The 18,357-nt window shown below is 38.4% G+C and overlaps 1 long non-coding RNA gene across 4 annotated transcripts in view; it reads right to left on the reverse strand.

Moving 5' to 3' along the window:
- The window catches only part of LOC106505840, a 62,960-nt gene extending 47,528 nt beyond the window's left edge, over positions 1–15,432 (reverse strand). For 3 of the 4 annotated variants that reach the window (XR_002338015.1, XR_002338014.1, XR_002338016.1), the window contains exons 1-2: positions 15,201–15,432; positions 9,067–9,159 (exon numbers count right to left, since the gene is read on the reverse strand). This is a non-coding gene — a long non-coding RNA (uncharacterized LOC106505840). Of the gene's footprint in view, positions 1–7,876; positions 8,097–9,066; positions 9,160–15,200 lie in introns of those variants that run through there. The other variant, XR_001300640.2, reaches the window with a different exon arrangement.

Consider the following 18,357-nt stretch of genomic DNA (forward strand, 5'->3'; position numbering starts at 1 on the left):
AAACAGGAAGCAAATAAAAAATAATAGCACTGTCAGACATATCTTTATTTACTTGATCCTAAGCCAATTCAGAATACGGCAATGCTCAATTATTCCAAAAATAATTATATATCTCTCAGCTTTCTTTCTTCATCTCTCCTATTCCCTCATGCTGTGCATGTAAAACTGCCACATGTTATCCTTCAATTTAATATCACATTTAGGAATTATCTATGGATTTTACTATAAGTGGGATGCACCTTGCTATTGCAAGCTGGCAATTATTCAAAATAAATATATATATCAGAGCAAAAAGGCAAAAAGTGTTAGGTTTCTTGAGGGTGGTGTTGATGATCACAAAGTATTCTGGCATAATGAACTGAGCAAAATTTTCTGTTAATAGCAACCCATTAAAAAAAAAAATGTCATGGCCTTATTCACAATATATGAAAGTTCCCCAGCCACAGACTGAATCTGAACCAAAGCTGCAACCTAGACTACAGCTGTGGTTATGCTGGATCCTTTAGCCCACTTTGCCAGGCCAGGGATCAAACTCACACCTCTGCAGCAACACAAGTCACTGCAGTTGCATTCTTAGCCCACTGCCCCACAGCGGGAACTCCTAGAAACCCATTTATTGATCCAACAAGTGTTTATTGAGCAAGTAGTATACATGAGACACTGCTTATTGCTGTGCTAAATCAAAATGATGAAGGAAAAAAAAGATCTTTATGGAGGAGGTGGGATTTGAACTGAATCTTGGATGATGTGGAGGTTTTTCATTTGGTGATTTTGAGCCACAGGTGCATGACTGTCTTAACATTACAACACAATGGATGAATCTTGTTCACATTACCATAAAACCAGTATTAACCCGCAAACAACCTAATCCTCTAAGAAGTCATCGATTATCTATAATTTCCTTTCTCACACTTGGAGCAGTGATTCTCTAGTTAAGCATGCATTAGAATGTCCTAGAAAGCCTACTGAGCACAAGTTGCCAGGACCCCCACAATGCTTCTGATCTAGTATATCAGAGGTAAGACTCAACCATGTGATTTCCAGTGTGATGCTGATACTGCCTGTCCAGTAACCACAAGTGGAGACACAAGACCCTGATTCAAAGCACCTACTCTGGTGCTTTCCAGCACCTGGGATGGAACCCTGGCTTCATAGCAAGATAGCTGACCTTCAGAACAGTCTCCACCACTCAAGACTTAATTTAACCATTTATAAAGGTAATGACAATACCTATCTTGTAAGCCTGTGTTGAAAATGAAATTGAGTTATAATATAATCCAGAGCCTGAACTGATATTATTTCTACTAGGGGAAGCTAATGGGTAAGTGGATGCCAAGCGTTACGTACTGAATGTTTGCCTCCCCTCAAAATTCATATGAAGGCCCCCAAACCCAGTGTGATAGTATTTGGAGGCAGGGCCTTTGGGAGGTAATTAGGTTTAGATGAGATCATGAGGGTGGTGCCCTCATGATGGGACTAGTGCTTTTATCATAAAGAGACACCAGGACTCTCTGCCCCTCCCTCTCCTCCTCTTCTCCCCACCTCCCCTCTCCTCACTAGCACACATCAAGGAAAGACCATGTGAGCACACAGCTAGAATGTCGCTGTCTTCAGTCCAGAAAGCAGGTGTTCACCAGACCCTGAATCTGCAAGCAACTCAATCTTAGACTTCTCTGTAACTGTGAGAAATAAATTTCTGTCATTTAAGCCCCCCCCCCGCCCCCGTTCATGGACTTGCTACAGTAGCCTGAATAGTCTAAGACACCAAGAAAACAGTGTAAGATATGGTACAGAGGTAGGAATGGATCACTGGTGTTCATAAAATGGCAAGTAGTTAAGACCAGCTAGGATGTAGTATTCATGTTGGAGAGAAGAGGAAAATATCAAAGGACCTGAGTGTGGATGGGGAAGACCAGAATTCCTTGAGTGCCTCTTTTCTTCCTAGCTGTCTAATGTTTCTGGCAATTATTGGCCTCTGCTTTTGCTTGAAATCCTCCCAGTTTCTAGAAAGGCCACCCGAGTACTAGCAAGCAATCATGAAAGTGGAAATGACTTTAGCTGTCATTCAGAGTATGTCCCAAATATAATTAAGCAAAGAAGATTCTGATATTCCCAAGGCAGAAGATCAATGAAAATTCAACATCCAAGAATCTAATTAATGTCCCAAGAGGACCTCACAACGTGGCTTTGCAAAGAACTTTAAGAGGCACTTAAGCATCCTTGTCATTAACTTCAGACTACAAGCTTCTTATCTTTTGGCTTTGAAATTGACCTCTAGTGATTTGCAGTTCTTTCAGAAATGCCTATATTTTGGTATATAGATCTACTCTTCCAGCTCTTTTTTGCTTTGTGTTACTATGATTGTGTTAGAATGATGCAGTAAACAGAGCAAGGATTGCCATTAAGTTTCGGGTAGTTGAGGTAAAAGAAATTAGTGTAAATTGGTAATTAGGATGTCAATACCACTTGTTGGTACAATGAACACTATAATGGTGTTCTAGATCTTTGCTATTCAACGTGCGCCAGTGAAAGGGCAGTAGCAACAGAGTCACCTGAGGATTATCAAAAGTGTAGGCTCTCCAGTGCCACCCCACACCTATTCCAGCTTATTCCAGCCTTATGCTCAGCAGTCCTTAGCATGTGTGTGTCTCTTTATGGTCTTAAGAAGAAAGAACAACTCTGTGTCTGGGGTCCAGGCAGAAGAGAGAAGTGGGAAATCAGAGAGCCTGACTCTATTTGCCATTGTAGAGGCTGCCTGGGAAACCCTACCAGGAACGTTGGCTTTCATCTCATGAGTCACAATCAGACCTCAGGGGTTCAATGCCACCTCAGATGAATTTGTGTTTAGTCAGTAATAAAGACAAGAAAGATTCAATGAGTAACAAATAGTACCTGTTATCCCTGGACCCTCTCCTCAGGTTTCTACTTTGGACAGATATAATGCAATCATTGACCCCACAATGTGTTTCCTGTTGCTTTGTACAGGACGCTTTAAAAATAGGGATAAGAGAGTTCCTGTTGTGGCCCAGTGGGTTAAGAACCCAACATAGTGTCCGTGAGGATGCAGGTTCAATCCCTGCCATCATTCAGTGGGTTAAGGATCTGGCATTGCCACAGCTACAACTCTGATTCGACCACTAACCTGGGAACTGCCATATGCCGTTGGTGCGGCTATAAAAATAAATAAATAATTTTTAAAAATAAAAAAAAACATATGTACAAGATTCTGGGATAATCATGGCATTCATTGAGCACTTTCTCTATCAAGTCCCAGACTAAGTATTTTACATATGTTATCATATAACAAGGGTTACATAAGGCTTAGTAGCTCTTACATCTTATGATGTATATCTTACTATATCCCATATTTAGGTGTTATATGTCACACTTGTTCCCCAGTCAATATGGTTATTGTAGGGACTACATTTCCCCAAATTATCTTTCATATCTCATTCCAGGTTAGAGTTGGCCAAAAGGGGAACATGTGAGAGATTCTGGAGTAGAAGTGAAAATAACAAACCTTGCTCTTTGAAAGTTCTTTTGTGGTCAGATGCAAGGTTCCCACCAGATCTCGTCTTGACCTCACGCTCATCTACTTCCCATTATATAGCTTCCCACCTGCTGGCCTTGCTAACGGGTAGCAGCCCCATAGCCACTGACTTTGGCTGAAACTCACACAGGTGATAGCTATAGAGAGGAAAGCTTCCCATTGACTTCTCCACAGCTTCAAGCTTCCACAGTGGCTGGACATGTCTTTTCAGCATCACCCCCTCCCCTGCACATTCTTACTTGTCCACTGGCACCAGAATTTCAGGAACGCTAATTAGTGACCGTGACTTTCATCCTCCATTTTCTTCTGTTCACTTGCTTAGCTTCTCCCACAACTAAGATCCTTTAAACGACCCCTTATTTCCTCATGGCTCTGCCTCCCTGACTGAGCTCTGACTGTTGTCATCCAGATAGTGATGTCTTTCCCAGCCCGCTAAAAAAACAGATCAACTTGATTGAAGTTAGATAAACAACAAAAATGTTTGTGTATTCCACTGTAAAAAGAACAAAAGTACTAAATTTTTAGTTCTCCTATAACTTTAGTGAGACAAACTATTCCTTGATATTTGTATAAAGTAATTTTCATTATGTTTCATTGTGCTTTCACCATCTGCTTTTATCTTCCTCCAGTCGCTCCCAACTCAAATACATCTTCTGTTGCCAAAGTCACTGTTACCGGATGGCTCTAATTAGGTCAGTCCACTGGTTAAAATCCTTCAGTGGCTGTAGGCTGCCTAATGAATAGAATTCAACTTATTTTATGGCAAAGTATGGTCCTTCCCAAAGGTTCAGATCTTTCTTTAGAACAACAGCTCTTACTACTACCCCTCAAATACTCTATTCCCCTTGGACACCAAGCTTATGCTATCAGCTAGGCCTTTGCATAAAACATATCATCTCCCAATTTAAAAAAAAAAAAGCTTTATATCAAAAAATGCTCAGAAGATCTAAACAGGCATTTCTCCAAAGAAGACAGACAGATGGCCAAAAAGCAAATGAAAAGATGCTCAACATCACTGATTATTAGAGAAATGCAAATCAAAACTACAGTGAGGTATCTCCTCACACCAGTCAGAATGGCCATCATTAACAAGTCTACAAATAACAACAAATGCTGAAGAGGGTGTGGAGAAAAGGGAACTCTCCTACACTTTTGGTGGGAATGAAAGCTGTTGCAACCACTATGGAAAACAGTATGAAGGTTTCTTAAAAAACTAAATATAGAACTAGCATATAATCCAGCAATCCCACTCCTGGGCATCTATCCGGGGAAAACCACAATACAAAAATGTACATCCACCCCAATGTTCATTGCAGCACTATTCACAATAGCCAAGACATGGGAGGGACCTAAATGCCCATCAACAGAAGATTGGATAAAGAAGATGTGGTACATATGTACCATGGAGTATTTCTCAGCCATAAAAAAGAATGAAATAGGAGTTCCCGTCGTGGCACAGTGGTTAACGAATCCGACTAGGAACCATGAGGTTGCGGGTTCGGTCCCTGCCCTTGCTCAGTGGGTTAACGATCCAGCGTTGCTGTGAGCTGTGGTGTAGGTTGCAGACGCGGCTCGGATCCTGCGTTGCTGTGGCTCTGGTGTAGGCCAGTGGCTACAGCTCCGATTGGACCCTTAGCCTGGGAACCTCCATATGCCGCGGGAGCAGCCCAAGAAATAGCAAAAAAAAAAAAAAAAAAGAATGAAATAATGCCATTTGCAGCAACATGGGTGGACATGGAAATTATCATACTAAGTGAAGCAAGTCAGACAAAGAAAGACAAATATCATGGGAGATCACTAATATGTGGAAGCTAATAGAAATGATACAGTAGAACTTACAAAACAGAAACAGACTCAAAAATTTCAAAACCAAACTTGTTTACCAAAGGTAAAACACAGGGTGGAGGATGGATAAATTAAAGAGTTGGGATTGATATATACACACTACTACATAGAATAGATGGATAACAGGGACCTACTGTGCAGCACAGGGTAATTTACTCAGTCCTATGTGGTAACCTACATTGAAAAAGAATCTGAAAAGGAATGGATATATGCATATGTATCACAGATTCACCTTGCTGAATGCTTGAAATCAACACAACATTGTAAGACAACTATAACCCAATTTAAAAACAAAACAAAACAAAAACACCTTACTAGTCCTTCCTCTCTTCTCTAGCTGGTAAAATCCTATTTGTCGTTCAAGGTCCAGCCCAAATACTAACTCCTCTGTGATGTCTTCCCAGTCCTGCAGGGTTAATAGATGTCTCCTTTGTGTGCCTGTGTGCGATGATGTCTCATAATTTATTTGCTTAACTACCTGCGGGCTTCACTCTATTTTGAGCGCCTGGTAGTACCACTGACTAGCATAATTCCTGATACATAGTAGGCTTACAATAAGCATTGGTTTAATTAATTAATCTACTCAGACATTCTGAGAAAATGTTTCTTTTTCTAAGCAAGGTTACTTTGGCTCTTTGAAGGCCATTCAGTACATGATAGAAGTCAGTTCAGATATAAATGTGAGATTTTGAATATATAACGATACATGAAAAGTTTAAGGAAAAGGTGTGAAAATGGAAATATATGCTTTGTGACCATAAAGAAGCTTTATATATAATTGAGCTTGATTAGACTTAATTCATAATTTAAAACTTTCTCACAAAGAAAACTCTAGGCCCAGAAGAATTCTTACCAAAATTTAAGGAAGAAATAGTATCAAACTCTCAAAACTCTCTCAGATATTAAAAAATAATTATCTCCCAACATATTTTATGAAGTTGGCATAATAATGATACATTAAAAAAAAAGTATAGGCCAGTATCTCTCATGAATATAGATACAAAAATCCTTAACAAAATATTAGCAAAGAGGGTCCAATAACATATAAAAAGAGGAAGTGGTATTTATTCCAGTAATACAAGTTTAGCTTTTGACCACCTATCAATATCATTTAACACATTAACTGAATAAAGGGGGGAAAATGATTATACCAAAGAAGAGCAAAAAAGGCATTTGATTAAAAAAAAATTTCACTCATGATAAATACTCATGATAAAAACAGCAAAAAAAAGAATAAAAAGGAAATCCTTAATCAGATAATTAGAAGTTCCTTAACCTGATAATCTGATAAAACCAGCATCTACCAATTACCTAGAGCTAACATTATTAGTTTCATTCAACATGGTATAAAAATTCTAATGAATACCATAACGTAAAAAGGGTGAGAGAGTGTGCATAAAGATCTAGAAAGATCAGAATGAAAGAAGTGAAACTGTCATTATTGGCAGAAGACATGGAAGTGTACTTAGAAAATTCAAGAGAATCTATCTTACCAATCATTAGAATTAGTAAGTGAATATAGCAAAAATTCTGGATACAAGAATAATATATAAAGATCAGCTATACACTGGCAACACTAGCAACAATTTGAAAATACAATTTTTTTAATTTCTTATAGCATCAGAAATAAAATGTCTAGGAATAAAGCTAACAAAAGTTAAAGAAGACCTCTAAAATGCAAACTATAAAACATTAGCTAGACCTTCTAAATAGCTTGCTGCCATTTCTCCATTAGCGCTTGAGGCTTCACCTTGAATAGGTTTTCTTAAACCTCTTGAGCCAACATCTACTAGCTTCAGACTTTTCTTATGCATCTTTCTCACCTCTTTCAGCTTTCATTGAATGAAGGGGGTTAGGGCTTTGCTCTGGATGAGGCGTTAGCTAAAGGGTATGTTGTGGCTGGTTTGATCTTCTATCCAGACCATTAAAGCTTTCTCCATATCAGCCATGAGGCTGTTTCGCTTTCTTATAATTCACGTATTCACTGGAGTAGTACTTTTCATCTCCTTCGAGAACTTTTTCTTTGCATTCACAACTTGGCTAACTGTTTGACACAAAAGGCCCATCTACATCAGCTTTTGACACACCTTCCTTACTAAACTTAATCATTTCTAGCTTTTGATTTAAGGTGAGAGATGTGTGAATCTTTCTTTTACTTGAACATCTAGGGGCCACTGTAGGGTTATTAAGTGGCCTGATTTCAATATTACTGTACCTCAGGGAATAGGAAGGACCATGGAGAGAGAAAGGGAAGGGGCAATAGCTGGTCGATGGAGCAGCCAGAACAGGCAATATTTATTGGCTAAGTTCTCCGTCTTATGTGGGCACTGTTTGTGGTGCCCCAAAATAACTGCCATAGAACCATCAAAGATCACTGATCACAGATCACCATAACAAATACAATAATAATGAAAAATTTGAAATATTGCAAGAATTACTAAAATGTGACAGAGAGACACAAAGTGAGACAATGTTGGAAAAATGGCGCCAATAGACTTGCTCAGTTCAGGGCTGCCATAAGCCTCCAATTTATTAAAAAAATACAATTATCTATTAAAGGCAATAAAAACAAGGTATGCCTGTATGTCAAAGCATCCTGATCCTCCTTTTCTTTAACTGGACTCCAAAGTGTTTCTTCTTCAGCTTTCTAAGGCCCAGGATTCCTCTGAAGTGGAAGATAGTTCAAAACCAGACATCTTACCTGAAAATGAAAAAAATCTCCAAAAGAGGTCATATTAAAAAAAAAAAAAAAAAAAGGAAAATGATCTGGTTTAGAAGTGGGAGAGAGACATAGAGATCAAAATTAAAAGAAAACTTGGGAGTTCCTGTTGTGCCTCAGTGGGTTATGAACCCAATGAGTATCCATGATGATGCAGGTTCGATCCCTGGCCTCACTCAGTGGGTTAAGGATCCAGCACTGCTGTGAGCTGTGCTGTATGTTGCAGATGCAGCTTAGATCCCATATTGCTATAGATGTGGTGTAGACTGGCAGCTGTAGCTCCAATTCGACTTCTAGCCTGCGAACATACATATGATGCAGGTGCAGCCCTAAAAAGCAGAAAGAAAGAAAGAAAGAAAGAAAGAGAGAGAGAGAGAGAGAGAGAGAGAGAGAGAGAGAGAGAGAGAGAAAGAAAGAAAGAAAGAAAGAAAGAAAGAAAGAAAGAAAGAAAGAAAGAAAGAAAGAAAGAAAGAAAGAAAGAAAGGAAGAAAGAAAGAAAGAAAGAAAGAAGGAAAGAGGGAGGGGGGAGGGAGGGAGGAAGGAAGGAAGGAAGGAAGGAGATGGAGGGAAGGAAGGAAGAGAGGCTCCATGTGGAAGGTAAACCCTCATTCTTTTATTTCTACTTTCTTCTTCATTACCGAAGCCCAATTATGTGACCTTGTCCCCTGCTCTGTATCACATGTTTTTCTCCTTGAAGAAGGATGGGGGATGGAAGAAGGGTTCCCTTCTAGAGGTGTTGACTTTTCTCTAAAGATGAGAATGTTTGATCAACAGGAGCTACTTTAAAAGTCCTTCGGGAAAGCAAGCTAGCAAGTGACAGAGTCAACCTCTCAACTCTCATCTCTACTTTTACAACGTTTCCTATTTTAAATAAGATCCAAAAATATTGACCAAAGTTATAAAAAGTTGCCTAAAAAGTAAGCCAGTTACATATTTCCAAGACACAACCTACCTTTTCAACCTTATCACTCCTTCTGTATAAAAAGAGAACTGAAGTATAATGGTCCTTGGCTTCCATCTGGCAGTCAATCCTCCTCATTTCCCTCTGTGGGTAAATTTCTAAATAAATGTTGAGTCTATGCGCTTATTTTCACCATAATCTGGTGTTGCTGATGGGATCTGGTGCAACACAGACCCTGATGATGGGAAGTGAGCTATGGGATGAGAACAAAGTAAGCCCATGTGAATGGAAGTGTGTACATGTATAACTGAATCACTTTGTTGAACAGCAGAAACGATCACAATGCTGTAAATCAATTATATACTTCAATAAACCTTTAAAAAATGGGGAGAAAAAGAGGAAGAAATCAAATCAGCCCCTTCCTGGTCTAGAATTGGGAAAAACAAAAACAAAAACAAAAACAAAACAAAACCTGTTGTTCTACTTTCACAGGCTCCTCCCTCCACCACCAAGGGGTTCCAGCCATCGCTCCATCCCTGAGCTGCCTTCAATTCAGGATGGCTTTTGTCTTTTCAGGTAGGGATTGTAGACCACAGCCATCTGTTTGTCTAAGATCTGCATCACCCCTTTTCACTTCTTTTTTTTTTTTTTTTTTTTTTTGTCTTTTTAGGGCTGCACCTGTGGCATATGGAGGTTCCCAGGCTAGGAATCTAATCAGAGCTGTAGCTGCCGGTTTATGCCACAGCCACAGCAACTCAGGATCCAAGCCATGTCTGGAATCTAAACCACAGTTCATGGCAATGCCAGATCCTTAACCCACTGAGCGAGGCCAGGGATTGAAGGAAAGGGAGTCAAAATTTTAGAATGAATCTTTTTTTAATATTTGAAAAGTTTGAGCATATTTATAGTCATAATAATAGAGAAGCACCAATAGCAAGAGAACATTTAAAGAAAGAGCAAAGAGAGAAAAACAGCCATGTGCCCTTGGAGAATCTACAAAGACCCAGAATTGAGGGACCCCCCCCCAATGCCTCTACTTTTATATCTGTATTGACTGTCTCCAGAAGAACGGGGGGGGGGGGCCTCTCTGTCTTGCTAATTATAATATTGCCAGTACTTACCACAGTGGGGGTACATAGTCAGTGTTCAAAGGAAAGGAAGGAAGAGAGAAAAAGGGAGGGAGGGAGAGGGGGATGAAAGTGTAATTTCACCCTCATTCTATATTGCAAGCAATCTTTTCCTTTTGAGTAACAACCACAATCTACCCTACAGCAAGAGATTGATCTTGGGGAGTTCCCATAGTGGCGCAACAGAAAGGAATCCGACTAGTATCCATGAGGATGCAGGTTAGACCTCTGGCCTCACTCAGTGGGTTAAGGATCTGGCATTGCCATGAGCTGTGGTGTAGGTTGCAGATGCGGCTCAGAACCCGAGTTGCTGTGGCTGTGGTGTAAGCTGGCAGCTGTACCTCTGATTCGACTCCTAGCCTGGGAAACTCCATATGCCACAGGTGCAGCCCTAAAAAGCAAAAAAAAAAAAAAAAAAAAAGAAAAGCAAGAAAGAGAGATTGGTCTTAGATAACCATTATATAGATTATAAATATCTTTTTTTGTATCACATTTTATATTTATATTGACTTAACCAACTTCAATACAGTTTCCCTCTATTTCATATTTTTCCCCCATAAAAATCTTCACTTCTTTGAACTTTTCAACATGGTTGGTAATATTTATTGATAGTATTTCTAGGGTAACTTCTATATATTATAGGGCCTTTCAGGCACCCTCTTAAAAAGTCTCTGCTTCTCACTAAAAGGTTGACAGGAAAAGGTGAGAGAATGTTCACAAATTCTCCCAATATGTCTGGACTCTTCTTCTTTTTTGGAGGGTAGGGGTGGTAGTCTCATGCCTGAAATTTATTTTCAAATATTTCAGAATATATGATGAGAGAGAGAAAAATAAAGCAAATACACTAAAATGCTAATATTTGGGGAATCTGGGCAAAGAACATTCAGGAATTCTTTGTAATAATCTTGCAAGTTTTCTGTAAGACAGAAATTCTATCAAAACGAAAAAAAATTAATTTTTTATTATAGTTGATTTACAATGTTCTATTAATTCCTGCTGCAAAGTGACCCAGTTGTTTTAGTCCTCTTTGGACTTAATAGAAACACTTGGTTTTCACCACCTCTTAAGCCCATGCTATTACAGCTTAGGAATGTATGCATTTAGATATTACAACTTAAAATGATACTAATTGGAAAAATTCTTTGACATAAAAATTACATCAATCATCAGAATATAATTAGTGTTGCTAAATGGTTATCTATTGTCTGGAGTGCAAAAAAAATTCTTCTACCTAGTTTATAATTTTAAATTTAGTAACTGCCAGTGATAAGTGCCTTTATACATGTAGTTTTCACGCAATGTAAAATTTAAATTTAAAACGATTTGGAAGAGGCTTGGAACTCAGTGAGGCAATTTATTTGAAACAATCTAAACCTTAAGGTCAATTTTTTTACGGTTCAACCACGTCAACTCGTAAATTTGTTTTTGATGCGGTCTTGAATCAGCCCAGGAAGATTTTGAATAACAACATGGACCGAGACTTATCCTGAAGCGCATAAATCACTTTTGACATGTATGTTCATAACAACAGCCTTCAGAAGAAAAGGGAACAGTGAAAGTTCTAAGAAACTGGGCAGGAATACTTCCTAACGTTCAGTGGTTTAGATGAGTTGCTAAATTCTAAGTTGCAAAAGTATATGTAGTTTGCATGAAAAAAAAAATTTAATTCACTATGCAGACAAAAAGTCCCTTTGAACATGCTCTATTTGGGGGTAATTTTGTGACTCAAAGAGTTCTTCTTATTTCCCCAGGGATGCTTTCATCGTTTCTCTCTTTCGCCCTTTAAAGACCTCAAAAAGTCCAGTTATGTGTCATAAATGTACATATGCACCAGAGATATTCAGAACATGTATTTACTGTCAAATCATTAGGAGTGGAAGAGCAGGTCTCTATGATCGAAAGGATAAATTTCCCATATAGTTGAAGCCAGACCCTTAAAACTCAGTATTTCACAATAACTCCTTAATATCCATTAAGGGATCAATGTCCAAACCATTGTGGTTCTGAGAATTTTCTACATCACATGGTTCAGCCAAAGGACACATTTTGGAGCACTATCTGAGGTCTAGGGAAATTCAATGGAAAAAAAAATATATAGATATATTTTTTTAAATCAACTAGGCTCAAATCGTCACAACTAAGCCAAGCCAGGAAATGTCTGGATTTAGATACAGTGACTATAACCCAAAGGGGTATTTTTTGGAGAGTGAAAGTAATTTCTGTGTCATCTTACACCAGAATTAACTACAATATCCCATATAGATCATTCCCGGGTAGGGCAACAATATTTTTCTTCTGTACTTGCCATTTGTTCTGATACTTCCTTCTCTCATTCTCCATATTTCAGAGAAACTGACAAATCTCTCCATTATCAAAATGTTTAATTATTTCATTAACTTAAGTGTGTTTTTAGTCTAGAAGCATAAATGTATGTGACATTACATTCATCTCTCTTGATCTTTATTCCTTGCACTTGCTCCTGCTTATATTTCCACTCTGAAAATTTTGCCTGCTTTCTGTCCGCTATTATATTACGCTAACTTCTGTAAGCAGAGGGACTGCCTGGTTTATATTTCTATTATCTATGGAGGGTCTGAAAGTCCTCTGGGGCTATGAGAATTTTTCTAAGCCACAACTGTTTCTGGCGTTACACAATCCCTAAGTTTCATCTCCCTCATTCCACTTCTCCAAGAGCATTGAGACGTGTCTGTATTCTGTTTATTTTTCTATTAAAAAATAAATACATCCAAGAGCCTCTTAGATGTTCCTCCTTTCTTGTTAGAGATTTATAGTTATTCTTTGGAAAGATTCTTCTAATTCTTCTTGAGTAGAATGTCTATGCAATAGGACCCCTAATATGGAAGCACACCACTTTTTTGTCTTAATTGTATTTGAAATCTGTGTCATGAAAAACCAGAATGTCATTTCTGAGTGCCTGGAGTTGCACCCCCTTCCTTGTTTTGATTTCCAAGAACAGGCTCTTCACATACTGTTACTTATACCCAGAATGTCCTTCTTCCCCTTCTTTTTCTGGCCAACTTTCTATCATCCCCATAGAGGATCTACTTAGTAATCACTTTTTCTCTGAAGCCTTCCAGCCCCCAATCTCTGTTCTTCCCCAACATTTTACATGTACCCTAGTTAACACTTAGCACATTTTACTAAAACAAGTTACCTGGACCATGAGTTCTTACAGGAAACCCTGATGACCTTGTCATCTCTGGTGCTTAGACATTGTATTCATTCATTCATTTACTCATTTAATCATGCATTTTAAAACACTATTCAAGATACATAGCACAGGGAACTCTACCCAATATTCTGTGATAATCTATGTAGAGAGAAAGACTCTGAAAGAGAATGGATGTGTGTACATGTATAACTTTGTTGTTGTACAGCATAAATTATACAAACTTGTAAATCAACTATGTGTCAATAAAATTTTTAAAAATTAAAAAACCACTATTCAAGAGCCTTCTGTATGCCTGCAGTTCTGGGGGGCTCCAAAGATCAACAGTGAATGGCACAAGCAAGATTTTTATCCTCTGGATGCTTTTATTTTAGTAAGATGAAGACTGACAATGACAGAGCAAACAAATAAATGAACAAGATAATTTCAGTTGTTAATTGCTATCAATAAAATATATAAAACAGTCCAGTATAGTGTGATAGGAAGGGTACCATAGACAGAGTGGTGAGACAAAACCTCTTTGAGTGGTGATATTTGAGCTGCAATTTGAATGGAATGAAAAAAACATTAAGAAGATCCAGTCAGGGAAATGCAAATCAAAACCACAATGAGATATCACCTCATGCCTGTTAGAATGTCTATTATCAAATAAATGTGTATACGTATGAGACAAGTGTCAGCAAGGCTGTGGAGAAAAGGAAACTCATGTGCGCTCTTGCTGGGAATGTAAATTGGTGCAACCACTGTGGAAAACAATATGAAGTTTCCTTTCCTCAAAAAATTAAAAATAGAACTATCATATGATCCAGCCATTCCACATCTGAGTATTTAAAGAAAACAAAATTGCTGTCTAAAATAGATATATGAGCCCCCATTTATTTCAGCATCATTCATAACAGCCAAGATGTGGAAACAACATAAGTGTCCACTAAGAGATAAATGAATAAAGAAAATGAGATAGACTAGATAGATAGATAGCAGAAAAAAAAGAAAAATGTATACACATACAATGAGATATTATTCAGCCATTAAAAGAAGGAAAATCTGCTTTTTGCAACAATGTGGACGAAGCTTGAGGGCACTATGCTGAGTGAAATACGTTAGAGAAAGACAAATACTATCTGTCCTCATTTACGAGGACTCTGAAAAAAGTGAACTTAAAGAAATAGAGAATAAAAATGGAAGTTGTTAGATCCTGAGGGGTGAGGAAAATGGGAGATGTTGATTAAAGGGTACAAAATTCCAGCTGTAGAATGAAGAAGTTCTAGGGATGTGATGTACAGCACGATGACTATTAATAATGATATGGTATTCTATACTTGAGAATTGTTAAGAGAATAGACCTTAAATGTTGTCACCCCCCCCACACACACACACAGAGTAATTATGTGAAAGGATGGACGTGTTAACTGACCTTATTGTAGTCATCATTTTGTGATATATACATGTAATAAATCATCATATCGTATACCCTAAACTTATACATGTTATGTGTCAGTAATATCTCAATAAACTGTGGGGAACCATTCTGAAACATTTTTTTTTAAAGAAGAAGAGGATATAGACACAGAACGTACAGACCTAACAGCTGGAGCATATCCAAGGAACAGAAAGAGACCTAAATGGATGGATTATAGCAAGTAAGAGAGAAAGAGAGGGAGGCAGGGGACAGATCAGGTAAGACCTTGAAAGCCATGGTAGGGAATCTGGATTTGGTTCTAGTGCAACTGCAAGCCACAGGAGGGTTTTAAAAATAGTGATACCATCTAGCTTGCATCCAAAAATATAGTTGTTATATAACTGTTGATTAAATGAATACATTATGTTCCCTTCCTTTCTATATCATCTACAAGCATTCATTTTCAAACCTTGAATTGTGGTTTCAGTACTGGAAGAAGCTGAAGAAGAATGTTGATGGCTGCTCATCCTGGCTGCTGGCTTCCCTCCTCCCAGAGTCTGCACTCACTTCATCATCTTGATCTCCAAGAAGAGTTCATTCACACTCTGTTCCCTCTGCCCAGAATGTTCTTTCTCCCCTTCTTCTCCTGACTTGGTCATCTCCCAAAGGGACCTACTAAGTCATCCACTTCTTAGGGTAGAGTATACTCTCTTGCTGGTGGATGACAGTTAATGATCTATGTATATTGACTGAATAGAGTTAACATTGCAAAATTTCTACACAAGAAGAATTTGGGACTTTGTTTTCTCCTTCTCTCTCTCTCATACTCCAGCAAGGCAGCAATCTTACCTGACAATAAACTTTCCTTTGGATTTGTTCTACCAAAGTTTGGATTGGGACACGTAGCTAGGCAAGGGAATAGGGCAGGAATCTGACTGTTGTCCTACATCTAAGTCATAACCTGCAATCCAGCTTTTATGAGTGAGAAAATTGATTATTTTAGTCTCATTTGCCCGACTCTTCTGTCTGCCCTAAAACTGGTTCTGAGAGTTCCCTGGTAGCTCAGGGGATTAAGGATCCAGGGTTGTCACTGCTGTGGCTCTGGTTACAGCAGTGGCATGGGTTTGATCCCTAGCCCGGGAACTTCCATACGCCACTGGCTTGGCCAAAAAAATTAAAAGTTTAAAATAAATTTTAAAAATTAAAAAAAAAACTGGTCCTGAATTCAAGAGCAAAGTAAAAGGGTTTCTGAAACTCCATTAAGATACAATATGATATGGCTGGATTAGAGTAAATTGGAAATTTGTGAACCAGCTGGACTTGGGATGGAGATGCAACTCCAGTGCTACCTTACTGTGAAACTGTAGGTCATCCCTCAAAACCAATAACTAGCTCTGTGGCAGGCACTCCTCAACCACTCCACAGGTTATGTCATTAATCTTCAAAACAACTGAGATGGAGATAATTATCATCCCATTTTTCACATGAGGAATTGAGCTGCACTGTGAACCTAGAGAACCTGATGTGAGAGCCCAACTCAGCCTCTGCAAGTTTCATTTTATTTATTTAAGAAACACAAGCATTGGGCCAGACCATCTCTAAGATGTATGGCAAGCCTAAATTTCTCTGACACTTATTTCCATTGCCCCATCTACCTTCCCAAAGATGAAATGTCCATCTTCGATGCTTTTATTTTCAGCAAATTAGCCGCATTTCTGTTTTATTGTGGAAGATGGGGATCCTCCTTTACGTTGGTATTTATTTCTGAGTCATTTGTGGATGATGCGCTATTTAGCTTGACAATTATAACTGAATATTTGTTTACATGCCCCACTTTAAATGAATGTAAAGCTAACTTGATCAGGTCCACAAATCTGACCTTCCTATTATCTCCAATATTTATCATTTTAACTCTGCCAAAACCTGATGACTAAAAATCAAATCCTATTATCTTGGCATTTTCTGTATCTCTTAACTAGTCTCTCTCCATATCTTCTTTCTCTTCCAAGTTGCAACCTTCAACTGGAAATATCCATGCGTGCCCAAAACTTAGTTTCCTGCCCAGATTTTAAAATCACCAGATGCACACTGCACCTTACTTCCCATACGCTGTTTATCTCCATGTGACATACATACTGACTGTATCCAGCTGTGATTATTTGGAACCATAATCACACTCTTCTTACCAATTACTCTTGTTTAAAATGACTCAACCTCTTCCCCACTCAACTCTTTATTATATGAGGAATGAGTTGATGAATCTTAGCAGATTCTTCATCCTTCATCAGCACATCTCCTGAATGATCACTTATGATAACTAGGGTTATCATAGCTAGGGTTAACCCTCAGCTCAGAGCTACCATCATACCCAGTTGTCCTCCTGGAAACTGTAGCAGAATGCTCCCATGGCCTGTGTCCACTGGTCACTCTTCTTTCTGTGAGTTATAGAGTGCATCTTATTTTTTGAAGGTACAGTTTCATCCAACATGAGATGAACCAGAGGACTGATGGCTAGCTCTACTGGATTTTAATTTTTTTTTTTCATTTGTTTCTGTTGTGTCACATTTTCTCACTCTTGGCATTAGTATTTTTGGGTTTTGTTTGTTTGTTTGTTTGTTTCCTTTTGTCTTTTTAGGGCTGATGCAGCTTATGGAAAGTTCCCAGGCTAGGGGTCAAATCGGAGCAGTAGCTGCTGGCCTAAGCCACAGCCAAAGCAATTCGGATCTGAGCCGCATCTGTGACCTACACCACAGCTCATGGCAATGCCAGATCCTTAACCTACCGAGTGAGGCCAGGGATAGAATTCAAATCCTTATGGATACTAACCCGGTTGTTACCTCTGAGCCATGACAGGACCTCCTTGACATTAGTTTTTAATACCTGCTAATAACTTAGAATCTTTTTCTTGGCTTCTTTCTGACTAAACCATCAGGCTGCAGTGTCTTTAGTGTACATAATGCTTAATAAAATAGGTAGCAGATGCTCACCAAAAGACATGTAACATTTAAGATAGCACTATCCACAAGTGTCCCAAACTGGAAATTAACCAAATGCCTGTTAACAGTAGAACAGGTAAATAGACTATGGCATGTTTCCACTATGTAATACAATAAGAATGAGCACTCTTAACTACATGCAACAATATGGATGAATCTCACAAACCTAATTTGAGTGAAAGAAGCCTGTCATAAACAAATAAAACTACATGCTTCCATTTATACAAAGAACAGAAGTAAGTGAAAGCAAATTGATGTTGTCATAAGTCAGGATAGTGCCTACCCCGGGGGGCTGGGGAAATAGTGCCTGGAAGCAGGTAGAATGGTCTCTGAGTGTGAACCATATTCTGGGATTACATGGGAGTGTTGAGTTGGTAAAAACTCAATGAGTTCTACACTTTAGGATATGTGCCCTTTCTTTACGAAGACTTAAATTTTTTCAAAGTTTTATGAAATAAACAAAAAAAGACATAAAAGTTGAAAACAAGCTGAAAAAATAGATATCCTTTATTAAGCACTTGTTTTTGTTCCAGTTGTTTAACTATGTTATTTTTACATGCTAACTCATGGCAGCTAATGTAATAGAGTCAAATCCAAGACTCTAATGCAGACAGTCTGAAGGCTGATTTA

The sequence above is a fragment of the Sus scrofa genome, chromosome 13 (assembly GCF_000003025.6).
Source record: "Sus scrofa isolate TJ Tabasco breed Duroc chromosome 13, Sscrofa11.1, whole genome shotgun sequence".
NCBI classification, from domain to species: Eukaryota; Metazoa; Chordata; class Mammalia; order Artiodactyla; family Suidae; genus Sus; species Sus scrofa.